This window comes from Rhipicephalus microplus, chromosome 3 (assembly GCF_043290135.1).
Source record: "Rhipicephalus microplus isolate Deutch F79 chromosome 3, USDA_Rmic, whole genome shotgun sequence".
In the NCBI taxonomy this organism is placed as follows: domain Eukaryota; kingdom Metazoa; phylum Arthropoda; class Arachnida; order Ixodida; family Ixodidae; genus Rhipicephalus; species Rhipicephalus microplus.
The window spans coordinates 166839179-166850974 of record NC_134702.1 but is presented as its reverse complement, the minus strand read 5'-3'; the positions used below and the strand labels follow the sequence as shown (position 1 = coordinate 166850974).

Genomic DNA, 11796 nt, shown 5'->3' with positions numbered 1-11796 from the left:
GTGAAACTCCAAACGAAGTCGCCAAATGCCAACTTCGTTCTTCACACAGGTACACAGTCACGACTCCACGCAAGGAAATAAACATACGATCATGGGCCCAGCAAGCACGTCACGTTGAAGTAATGTTTGCGTACCTCTACTTTAACGCGCCGCTGCTATTGTTTTTTTAATGCGAGCGCCTCGAAAGAAATTGAGCCGGTACTCTCGGTCCTTTTTTTATATTACTTTAATGCCCGGAAGTACAGAATGCACCGGTGTATACGTGGATATTTCCTAAAAGGGCGAAAAAGAGAGTTCTTATAAATACGCAGAGGCTACACGAGATGAGCCCAGTATGTTTCTATCACCATCACAGTTATTCCTAGGTAAATAGAATGTGGGAAAAAATATCGAAAAAAAATCTCGTATTTCTTAAAGCACGCCTAACGTAAAGCATAGTTATTTACACCGTAGGAAAAAAAGTATTAGCAGATCAATGAACGATGGGGTCTCAGTAAAGCTTTGGCTTCGAGCTTCGGTGAGGGCCGACTACGATGGTCCTGGTCCATTGGCGCACCAAGGGCCTCGGCTAAAAATGGCCCGCCCGGTCATTTGAAGATCCTGCGTCAAAGATAAGAAGAAAAGGACGATCTCAGTTCTTTGTTCATGCTTCCCGAGGGAACACAGCACATCGCCGCCCGTTTTACAGCAACTCTAAAGAACATACACGAGAAAGGCAAAATTATTACGATTGGTACTAAGTTGACGCAACTTGATTCAGAAGCCCTGTAATCGCGCACCCCGGGTTACAAGGGTAATTCAGTCCCCAGAATACATTTATTTTGGAAATGTTACCTGTGCGGTATCTATCGTTGCAGGTGATATATTATAAAAAATGTAACAACTATATGTATGTCGGAAAGCAAACGACAACGACGTCACGTTGTTGCGATTGTTTTTTTTTGTCTGTGCGGTTATAAAGAATTAGTCATTCAAACAATGAGTCAGGCATCGAATTCATATCCTTGTAAAGCAATCTAGGCGAAAGTCAATGCAGTTGGTGAGCCGCAGCACGCATACGGTTCAGCGCGCGAATGTGTCGTGCTAAACACACAAAAGGAAGAACATTCGCGAATGCTGGGATGTACACAGTGCTCAGAAATATAAATATTTATAAGTACTCAAGCACAACGGCATAATTTGAAATTGCCGAATTCACACCTCCCATTTTGTCTTCATTACGCGCTGTGAATTCGACTCACACCCAATGGACAGGAAAGAAAAACGAGATGCTGAGACACAGACAGTGCCGGCATTTCCTGCCCAGAGTGAAACCCCACTCACAGGAAACGATCCCCCCACCCCCCCGCGCACCAGTCCTCCGACAAGAGGCTCAACCACAAACGCGTGGCTTCTCTTACCGCTACCTTACCCTTGCTATTGCGAGAAGAGAAAGTCGGCTAGCTAGGTACAGGCGTAGATGTCGGTGTGCACGTGGGAACGTGCGCGAACATTAGCGCATCAGTTGTGTGAGTGCAATGAGAAGCAACTACTGTAGACGTACTACTTGTACACTTTGTAAATGAATGAGCAAGACACCATACGGGACACCATTCTTGTGAAGCGATAAAGACACTAAACTATCACAGCATTCTGGGTGGTATTGTTTGCATGACACACGCTACGTACACTAATCCCATCTGATTCACTGTTATCGCGTCGGCTTCCGTTTCGCGCCAATCACGCGACTAGGGTGATAATATACGGGGTTCAGCGTCCGCAAAGCGCGACATGATTGTGACCGACACGGTTGTGAAGAGCTGCGGAAATTTTCCATATAACACAGTAGACGCTCTTCTGGCACCACACCTCCCTCGAAATGCAACCGTCACAGCCGGGATACAAACCGCGACCTTCTTCTCGGCAGCCGAGTACTGTAATCACTACACTACCGCGGCGGACCACGTGACTACGAGATCCACAAGGTCGGCCGATGACCCCGTGCGTGCCATTGTTTTAAACGAGAAGTTCAGGAGTCGACGACCACTTGGGTTGCTAGCAAGAAAACAAAAGAATGGCGCTCATTTGCATTGGGCGTCGTCCAGCTTTGGAAACATGCGAAACGCGAGAAAAGCGGAAAAGAAAGAAAAGGGAAGACGGCAAGGCGTGCGCTTATCTTCTCGCGTGAACTCTGCAAGGCCATCGCGGTACGCAAGCAGGGGGAATTCGAGTGTCTGGACTTCAAGGGCAGTCGCTTATGCCAAGAAGTGGGAGACTTCCAAATATAGTCGCGACCCAGACCATCGCGCGAGACGCGGTTGGGAAGCGCACGCACGCTTTATCTTGCAAAGTTACGCCTCCGTTTTCTGAACATCATCAGGATGACCTTATTAACATCTGATTATTAACCAAAATCCCATCTGTTTATCTAGCTGCTGTTACTAACGTTGCCAAATGCAAACAGATGCATGAACACCATGCTATGTATCCCGTAAACATCTTTCTGTCACATTGCCGTAGGGTCCTCCGAGTACGAATAATAAATTAAGAGATTGGTCAATAAGTATTCACATAAATAAAAAAAATAAATCATACTATAGTTGAGACAAGGACTGAACACAACGTGCTTTGAAGACACTTACTAAAGACGAATGTCCGAATTCACAAAAGCGTGTCTATGTTTGCGATAGACAGTTGCGAACTAACCACGCCCTCAGACACGTAATTATAGAAGGTATGCTTCGGACTCTGTTTCACTGCTAATATTCAACCTATTACTTCAAAGTTTACAATAACATGGTTTGGAACAGCTCAATAATGCATATATTCTGGTATTGCTATTTATGGAGTTCATAGCCATGCGCAGGGTTGGCAGTTTCCGTATTTCTTCCCCAGTTTTTGTGCCAATGCCTCCGAAGTCCCGTGAGCTTAAACTGCAAGTAGAAGGGACACTAAGCTGGAAAAAAAATGAATCGCTTTATTTGACAAAGTTTACTCAAAAAACTCCAACATCGTTATTTGGGCACACCTCAAACAACGACAGAGAGAATCAAGGTCGAAGTCTCGATTTCAAATTTCGCACCAACATCTCCGCTTGATAGACTTCTGCAATTTCAAAATGATTTTTGTTTTCATATTTTGGCAACAATTCGAAATAAATTTCCCAAACCTTGCTATGTTAAGCCTCTTGTCCTTTCAGATTTCAACGTAGTAATATTTTTTTCCGATTATGAACGATGTAAGTTCATTGGACACCGTCAAATTCTACGATGGGATCACGGTTGGCGCTAGATCATCCAAGAAGGGCATTGCCCCAGAACGTTCACTTTGATCTTTTCTAGCTTACCAAGCGCCTCAGCGCCATAAGCGTGGTGGTTTTGGTAACTTACTAATACGAGAAAAATCAGTTTTCCTATAGTGTCACTATAAGTCTCGTTTTCACTGTTTCTGGGATTGGAATCTCTGAGAATCTGATCAGACGTACTCAGCAGTGAATAAAACCAGTTTATAGTTTGCGCCTTTTCCGTTCCCTCCTGTATTCGTCCCACTAAATGCGTAAGGAACGAAGGTAGGAAATGAAATGCAGGGTGTTGAGTAGCGCCGGGCCTATCCCGCCGCTGACCTCCACTGTTGAGAAACGGCGACGCCAACACGGCCCCGGAGGCGCCACTGCTTTCAACTCCGCCGGGAAGGTCACCAGCCGTTTGGTAGCGTATGTTTATCAGCTCGCGACTGCTTCTGCGCAGAGCTGATAAGACGAGCGGACGAGACGACGGTGAGTTAAACAGGGTTTATGTACAGCATATTTACAGAGGCGTTACAATTTCGGCACTGGGGCCGACAGAGACTCGAAGAGCCGAGCTCTTCTCTCTAACACATAGGTCAGTCTTTCGCCTAAGACCGCTGACTCACACACATGTCGGCTATCCGACATGGGGACTCCTCTCTCTAGGACTGCCGATCGCGACACGCCGCAGGGCTTCTTTTATTTGCACCGGGTCCAACCAAAGTGTCCAATCAGAAGCGCCGCGGGTCGTCCGGGCAGATTCCGCCAATGGGGGCCGCTGCGCCATGCGTCAGACCACCTGACACGAGGACGCCGGCTCGCTGTCACGTGCGCAACTGACTCACTGCACGTGGGCCCGAGGAGCGCCGCGCGTGTTCACGCCGTCGAGGTGATCGCGCCAGGCAGACTGCGGGCTGGCCTTGACCCAGATTGCCTTTTTCAGAGGCACGGTCGTTTGACGAGGACTCGCTGGCATAACAGCACCCCCGCCGCCAGACAATGCACCGGAAAGACGAGCTGCTTCCACGGGGCTCGGATGGCAGGTGCGCTCGTTCGCCAGGTCCCTCCAGGTTCGCCTCCAGGGCCATGGGGAGACTACAGCTCCAGACTGTTCCGGGAACACATCCCATTTTGACGACGGATCCCAGCTCCATGGGCTTGTCGCCACAACTTGCTGGCCAACTTCGCTCGTCTCTTCCGACCATCTTCGGTTTCAGCACTTGTCGATGGTTCTGCAGCTTGCTAAGAACGGTTCGACAACAAACAACACACGACACAAGCAAGTGCCTTCGGTCACCCAACAGAGCACCAGACAAAGTATAGAACAACATATACCTATCTACGTGTCTATCGGAATTTCGTTCCCTCTACATCAAGAGGCACATGTGGGACAAAAGACTCTTAAAATGACAACTCAATTTTTTTTTCCCACGTACAACAACGTAACGAATTAGAATACCACATAAAGTTGGCCCCTTGAGATCACTCTGAACGAGAGCGCTCAGCCCAGGTCGTGATGAGGTCAAAATTTTGCCCCGAATCGCCAGCCAGAAACCGAAAGGTTGAGAAGTTACTAGCTGGAACGCACTGCTCAATGCACCTGCATTAGCGTTTACCTTTCCCTTTTTTTTTTCTTTAGCGAACGTCAAAGTTGCGCTGTGGAGCAACATGCTCCACCTCAGTAACCGGCCACTTTTAGGCGACGATACCTATGCGGCACCAAGAGCGGCTCACACTTGCGACGTTGCACAGGGGAACAACGATACGGCTTGCTACTGATTGACTCCTCACCGCTTAGCTCGATATCGTGTTCGATCACCCTCATGTTTCCGGGGCGGTCCGAAAACACGTCTTCAAACTCGGAACCAATCTTTCTCAGGTCCTCTTTCTCAGGTCCTCCTTCACTTAAGCTAGGCTCTAGGTTTATCTGCTCCCAAATTACTTTCGATCCCCCTTCGATCACCTCACTAGAACTCAAATTTTCTGCTCCCTCTTCCTCTGAAGCCTTCAACAGCTGATTTACGACCGCTTGATGTTGAACATTGGGTTTCATCAAGTTGTAAATTTTGTTCTGCCGCCTTCCTACTTGCACCTCATAAGTTGTATCGCAAGGCTTCGATAATACTGTGGCGGGCCCTTCCCAATCAACCTCAAGCTTGTTCCTTTTGGGTGGCTGCAGCCGCATTACCTGATTATCAACTTCAAAAGCGCGCTTCTTCCCCGATTTCTCGTAGTGCTCCTTCGACAGCACTTTTGCCGCGTTTTTCTGGCTTTCCACTCGCGCTTCAATTTGGCTTTCCACTAGCGCTTCAATCGAGAAATCCTCACGTTGCTCTCCAATGAGCGTCTCTCGATCAACTCTCGGCAGCTCGCTCCAACTTTCCGCTACAGGCGAGAGCATTGCAACCCTCTCGCTCTGACTCAATGGCGCCACGTCGTCTCCCCTTTCTCCGGAAACCGCGCCGGTCGTGTCGGCGACGGGCCGCTCGCGTGACTGCTCCCATGACTCATGCGGAAACTTTCCTTTCTGGGGTTCCGTCGACCCGCCGACAAGGTCACTTGAGAGTTCACCGCATGGAACCAGATCAAGCTGCCGCGATAGCTTCCGCGCTTGCGATCGCGTGAGAGCCATGCACGCTAAGTTGGGGAAGAACGATTTGCCCTGCTCTTTGAGAAGCTGCTCTGAGTTGTTGGAGAAGAGATAAGGAAAACGATCGTTCAGCGCGGCAGACACAGCCGCTTCGGTGCGAAGCTTACCGAACGGGCCTTCAATGACAACGGTGGCGATTGGTAAGCGAACACTCTGCTCCTCGGCGACCTGCCTGATCCACGCGCACTCTCCTGTGAAGTCATCCGGAGACACCAATGAAGGATGGACAACGTCCATGGTTGCCGCTGAGTCTCTAAGTGCTCGGCACGTTTTCTTATTCACCCTAATTTCTTGGAGATACGGCTCCAACAACCGAATGTTTTTCTCTGATTCTCGGATCGTTGCGAAGGCAAACTTTTCCTGACAGTTTCTCGCGATGTGCCCTTCCTTTTTACAGTTGTAGCAGATTAGCGGCTTCCGTTTGTTTTCCGATTCAAATGCCTGTGTGGTAGAAATCTCACTCGATTTCTCCGCTTCTGTTTGCCCTTCCCCTACACTGTCCTTCGTAAGAGACGGGTCCTTCCTGAAATTACGGTGCGGAGCGGTTTTCCGTTGATCAGGTTTCTTTGAAAAGCCCCCTTTTCTCTCATCCTTTTCAACGCGCACTGCCCTGCTGTGCAACTTTCGGCGCGTATAATACTCCTCAGCTAACTCTGCTGCCTTGTTTAGCTGTACTTCACCAAGTCTGTCCTGCAGCCAAAGCCTGACATTATCCTCGATGCAGCGGTAGAATTGCTCCAATGCAACGCATTCCACCACTTTATCGCGGTCGTCATAAACACCTTCGCCCTTGAGCCATTCAATTAAATCGGCCTTAAGACGAAACGCGAAGTCAACGTGTGACTCATTCCCCTTTTCAGCATACCGGAACCTTTGCCTGAAAGCCTCGGGTGACAACTTATAACGTCTCAAGAGCACTTCCTTAACCTCGTCATAGCTCTCAAACGCTTCCCTAGACAAGCAAGTTAATGCGTCGGACACTTCGCCGGGAAGAAGAGCTAGCAGGTTCTGCGCCCAAAGAGACCGCTCCAAAGCATTTCGCTCACAGACGTGTTCAAACTTGACGAGATACTTCGCCATGTCCTCGCCTACTACGAACGGTGGCAGTTGATCCCGAATTCTAATACTGCTGACCTGAATCGTCGGAGAAGCTGCGCTAGGCGCCTGCGAACACTGTAGGATTGCCAATTCTAGTCGTTTCATCTCAAGGCGCTCCTGTCTCTCGGCCTCCTCGCGCTCGCGACGTTCGCGCCTTTCAGCTTCTTCACGTTCGCGAGCTTCTCGCCTTTCAGCCTCTTCACGTTCGCGAGCTTCGCGCCTTTCTTCACGTTCGCGAGCTTCGCGCCTTTCTTCACGTTCGCGAGCTTCGCGCCTTTCAGCCTCCTCACGTTCGCGAGCTTCTACTTCTCGCCTTTCAGCCTCCTCACGGCGTGCTTTGATATCCACCCAGGCCTCATCGACTTCCTCAGCCGACACTCCCTCATCCTTCATGATCTCAAGGATCGCTTGCTTTCGTTTCGCACGGCCCAAAGTAATGCCGAGTTCCTCACAAATTTCGATGAGTTCCTTCACTTTAAGGTTCTCCATCGTTCACACTAGCCTCTTGCTGTTTGCCCCTGTTAAGAATCTACTTGCCGTACCCACTATAAGCCTACTAGCAAGACGCGCAAGCAATTTTAACACTGCCGTGTTTACCCCCTCTGCATTAACTTTGGTTTCAAAGCGCTTCGACTTGGCTTGAAACGATCAAAGCTTACTTTAATGCTTCACACAGCCCTTCTCTAAACTACTACAACCTGAGCTAGAGTAGTCTGGTGAACTGAGGGGAAAACATCAGGCACTCACCGCATCGATGTCGCTGACGCCGGCCGATCCCGCAGCTGCCAACCACTGTTGAGTAGCGCCGGGCCTATCCCGCCGCTGACCTCCACTGTTGAGAAACGGCGACGCCAACACGGCCCCGGAGGCGCCACTGCTTTCAACTCCGCCGGGAAGGTCACCAGCCGTTTGGTAGCGTATGTTTATCAGCTCGCGACTGCTTCTGCGCAGAGCTGATAAGACGAGCGGACGAGACGACGGTGAGTTAAACAGGGTTTATGTACAGCATATTTACAGAGGCGTTACAATTTCGGCACTGGGGCCGACAGAGACTCGAAGAGCCGAGCTCTTCTCTCTAACACATAGGTCAGTCTTTCGCCTAAGACCGCTGACTCACACACATGTCGGCTATCCGACATGGGGACTCCTCTCTCTAGGACTGCCGATCGCGACACGCCGCAGGGCTTCTTTTATTTGCACCGGGTCCAACCAAAGTGTCCAATCAGAAGCGCCGCGGGTCGTCCGGGCAGATTCCGCCAATGGGGGCCGCCGCGCCATGCGTCAGACCACCTGACACGAGGACGCCGGCTCGCTGTCACGTGCGCAACTGACTCACTGCACGTGGGCCCGAGGAGCGCCGCGCGTGTTCACGCCGTCGAGGTGATCGCGCCAGGCAGACTGCGGGCTGGCCTTGACCCAGATTGCCTTTTTCAGAGGCACGGTCGTTTGACGAGGACTCGCTGGCATAACAAGGGGTGCTAACCAGTGTATATAGAAGGACTAATACGCCACATTACACAGGAGAAAGGAGTAGGAGTGTTTTAAAGATGAAGAAAGTCAGAAGAGAGAGCAATCAATGTCGGATTTTACAGTCACCATAGCACAGTAAGCTAAAAATTGCCCGTGCAAGTCTGTTGCCTTCAAAAAGTTGAAGCAAATGCGTAAAGGTTCTCATCACATATATTCACGAACTCATACAGCAAGAAGTTCTTCCAAAATACTTGTGGGCTCTTTGTTCACTCCATGTTCTGACAACACAATGGTGGCCGCATGAACGACACTACAAATCAATACTTGCTGTTGTAGAAGTAGGGTGAAGAACGCGATAAAAACGCACTTAAATGTGAAAGGTGACTGCTTCCATCCTTCTCACTTTACCTAACTGAGGCCACGCAGACGAAGTGAATATCGATCGGCGAGACTCGGGCCGACGGGTCCGCGCGGCACCGTATCGTGTAGCAGTCCACGCCATCGCGCGTAGCAGATCACGTTCGGAGGCGTTGCGCTCGAACACGCGCGACGGTGGTCCGGTTGGAGCTGGCCGTTGTATGAACCAGGGGCGACGACGCGGCTTTGTATTCGCTTCGTCACTCGGAGATACGTTACGTTGAACGGGTAGCTTTACAACTGGCACTGATTGCCACGAGTTGGCGAATTTACTTATATATGAGAGTAGATATAAAATCAACGTATGCTGCCTTTGATATATTTCCAGGAGTATTGTCACAATTTTGAGGCGCTCCAGAAGGAACGTTTCTCGTTTGCATGGTATGCACTATCAACGCCCTCGATCCACGCACCGAAGTCGTGATCTTAAGATATTTCACTTCGATATCATGGTTGTCGTCGACCAGCATCTGGATGCCCCACCGCAATAGACATTATCGCAGCAAGTCAACGAAGAAAGCTGGATTTGCGAACTCGGCGTCTCGCACCCAGGCCAAATCATAGATATCGTTGTCGGAGTAGCTGGTCGACAAATCACTCACCGTTGTTTACGTGAAGCACGTGCGACTGACCGAAAACGACTGGCGGCGCGGCGCCACGACGAAGCGGCCATGAAACGTAGGTAAGAATAAAATAAGAGAAATTTAAAATTCTACTATATAAATCTCCTTCTCTATACAAATCTACAAAGTTAAGACGCGTGCGAACTTGAGTTTATTAGTAAGCATTCATGGATGGATGGACGGATGAACTTTATTTGGTCCTTCAAAGCATGCTTTAGCACGTTAAGGGCCGCTCCCACGTCGGAACAGAAAGACCAAGTCTCTCTGTTGCATCGCAGGCCCGGTAGACTGTCCATAGCTGTTGTTGAAGTCCGGAGCTTGCAATCGCACCCTCCCATTTGGACGGCGTGATGACTTCTTCACAGCGTAACGCAGGGCACCGCCAGAGCTTATGTTCCAAGTTAGCTATATCGTTGCAGTAGGAACATGTATTAGTTGGCTATATATAGGGATAAATAATAAAAAAAATGCTCGAAAACGATGAAGAGACAGAAGAAGCAGACTAAAGTCAGCGCTTTGTCCTGCGTCTCTTCCTTACTACACTCTTAAAAAAAATGGAGTGACGTACTCTCCATTTTGGGAGGAACGGCGATGTCTCCAATGTTCGTCTTCAAATAGAGAAACGTTTCTCCCTCATCCACGGAGAAACACGTTCCTCCTTATGAAAATCAACATGGCTGCCCCCCGGCGAAGCGAGTAGGCTTAGCAAATGCAACGATTCTCGACTGGTAAGGAGTACACGGCACTGAAAGTTACAAAAAACGGTCCCGCTGAGCTTGATATTGAACGAAATGATTATAAAAACAAGCAGACGAACCTGTGGCAGTGAACAGATCGCGAAAGAGAACGATGGAGCAAGTACGTTTCGTTCGGTCAGCGAAGCCACGTTCACTCCGAAAGACACGGTTTCTGCAGAGCCCTCACCTGAAGAGTGCATGCTAGGCTTGCTGTATTTATTTCTCGCAGATTCACATAGTGTAGCGACGTTATCCATGCGCTTACGGGTCCGCAGGTCACGACATGTGCCTCCAAACCGTACACTCGATCGCAGCGAAACCATTCCGAATCCGTAGTGCAGCTTTGATAGACAGATGTTCAACGATATCTAAATCGCTGGAGGTGTGAGAGCGTCATAGCAATGAAGTAGGTGGTGGTAGGTGGCGCCATCTGGAGGGACTGAACAAAATTTAAAAAAAGTTGAATGCCACGACGTTTGTTGTTATTACCCACTATCACGGCTCCCTTGCGGATTGTTTACGCATCACCCCATTCAAGACCACTTACGGACACCGAAAGCCTATTATGTGCTGATGCAATCCATATAGCTACACATGCACACATGGTCACATAGTACACAAATAGTACGCAACAAGTACACTAGCGTATACGCTAACAAGTACGCAACAAGAGCACAATCAACCATTCAAACCAACGGCTCACACCTCGACGTGTTTACTTTTTTTTTTCTTTATTGCCTTCTTGACTACAGGTCAAGCTAATATGACAATCACTATTACACGTGTTTCATGCGTGACAACGCGTCAAACAAAGATATTACATCTTCATTACAGTCGGTAGTCTTATACACATCTCGCACTTTTATAACAGCTTCCACGAAACACTCATTAACGGATAGAACTCTCACATCACAGTGTCTGTACGATAGCATACTACGCCAAACCGAATGAAGACCAAGTACAAATATAACATCCAAATGTTGCACAGAACTATCACAAGGCAAAAAACGAATCCCATATGAAGTAAGAGGTAAACCTTTTTTTTAAAGTTCTCTGTAAAATGTCCCAAAAGAAAATAGCGTTCTTACAATCAATAAACACATGTTCAATGGTCTCAGGTTTGTTACACAGGAGACAGCTGCTTCCCCATGGTACATACATCCCTCTCTCTTCAAGCCACGTTTTTACTGGCAAGGTTCCCGTATGAAGTTTAAAAAAGAAGGTTTTCACATTGGGTGGTATACACATGTTTTTCACTCGCTTTAGTACGTCATGACCATATGATTTTTCATACCTTGAACGGTACAGGGGCACAGGAAAAACATTCTGTATTAGGTCTTTCATAAGGCGCTTTCTTTTTACATTAGTTAGGTAATCTATCGAAAACCTCGCCCTTAAGAAACGATATGAGAACACAACTTCGCGCAAGAACGGTGACAAGGTGTGTCGTTCTCGCCTGTCTGAAGATACAAAGAAGTCAGGCATGTGGTGTAACAGCGTTGTTTGAAATAAAGAACGTAAAAAAGAGTATCTCTG

At 48.6% G+C, this 11796-nt stretch overlaps 1 protein-coding gene across 1 annotated transcript in view; it reads right to left on the bottom strand.

The window, feature by feature from the left end:
* Window positions 1-208: 208 nt before the first annotated feature.
* Window positions 209-11796, bottom strand: part of LOC119183526 (uncharacterized) — a 59783-nt gene continuing 48195 nt past the window's right edge. The window contains exon 3 of the mRNA XM_075888145.1: window positions 209-600. The gene's annotated coding sequence lies outside the window, so the exon portion shown is untranslated. The remainder of the gene's footprint in view (window positions 601-11796) is intronic.